We start from the raw sequence: 1,729 nt of genomic DNA, 5'->3' as shown, positions 1-1,729 counted from the left end.
ATTTATTCTATTTATTCTATCTTATATTCAGTACAAAAAATACTAATTTTTATATCTTTGTCTTTTGTATCATATTCTCAGTGTCTTATTTTATCTTATTCTCAAAATAAAAAACAGTCTAAATGAACAAATTTAAAATGATAGAATGCATATGAAGATCAATTAAATTTTTTATTATTTATTCTATCTTATATTCAGTACAAAAAATACTAATTTTTATATCTTTGTCTTTTGTATCATATTCTCAGTGTCTTATTTTATCTTATTCTCAAAATAAAAAACAGTCTAAATGAACAAATTTAAAATGAAACTTATGCTAGAATGCATGGTTTTGCAGGTTAATTTATATGATATCAAATAAACTAATTTTTAAATAATTAATCAACTTTATTATATTTACATGAAAAATTAGCTATTAAATCAGTCATCATCATTTGTATAAAATACAAGTTGAAATATAAAATAAACACTAAACGATACATATATTTATACATAAATATATAATAGGGTAAATTATTAAATTGGTTTTTTACGTTTTGGCGTAATCCTATTTTGGTCCTTAAGATTTAAAGTGTCCTATTTGAATCTTAAAAATTTTTATTTAACTTTAATGTAGTCCCACCGTGAAGTCAAAGTTAAATAATGAACGAAATATCTTATATGACAGCAGTACAAGAATAATGTTGATAATCTAGAGAACAAGTACAAACACAAAATCAACCGTGGATGCATCAATACATTTATTTATCATTCTCTTTAGTTCTATAGAAAACATTTCATTTAAATTGTAAGAAAAATAATAAATAAATATATTGATACATCCACAGTTGATTTTGTGCTTCTAGAGCTTGTACTTACTCTCCAAATTATCGACCTTGTTCTTGTATTGCTGACATGTAGGACATTCCGTTAATTATTTAATTCTAACCTCATGGTGGGACTACATTAAAACTAAATGAAATTTTTTGGAATTCAAATATGACATTTTAAACCTTAAAGACCAAAATAGAATTACACCAAAATATAAGAGATTAATTTAGTATTTTATCCTATGTAATAACTAATCTGATGATTGATTTTTTTGTGTGTAGATAGTATTTTTATAATCAAATATTACTTATCTATCATATATGAATTGTTATATTCTTATTGGGAATATGATTTCTAGAAATGCTATCTTTGAAAATAGCTTTTACAAGGATGTGAATTTTACCTTTATTTTTAGTGTGTTTAATAGATTTAGTGAATGTAACTGAATAATCCTATTTGGTATTATGATTTCCCTAAGCATACAATTGTTTTCGCAATTTAATCCTTTCAGTATTCTAATTCATTTCAGTTCCATTATTCTTTTATGTAGAGAGATATTTTTTGGATGTACACCTCTTTTTACGCTTTATATCAACTCCATCAGTAAACATTTATATGTAAGAGTTATAAAAATAAAGTATACTCAAGTATTATTACAAAATGAAAAATAGAAATTCACTATCTAGATAAACATGCATGTAAGATTACTCGGATCAAACATATATCAAATATTTAGGGAAAGCTAAAATAGAGTTTGTTCCATTTAATGAAATACTAAACCAGTTGACTTATTTATTGACTTAAGTCTTATTTTGGACTTTTTTGTGTTTGATAAAACTGTCTTTTGGGTCTATGCTTGTTTTTTTTTTCAAATGAATTTTTTTTTTGGTGACTTTTTTTTTATAATGAATTGACAAAT

Source organism: Arachis ipaensis, chromosome B08 (assembly GCF_000816755.2).
Source record: "Arachis ipaensis cultivar K30076 chromosome B08, Araip1.1, whole genome shotgun sequence".
NCBI classification, from domain to species: Eukaryota; Viridiplantae; Streptophyta; class Magnoliopsida; order Fabales; family Fabaceae; genus Arachis; species Arachis ipaensis.
This window is presented reverse-complemented; position numbering follows the sequence as displayed.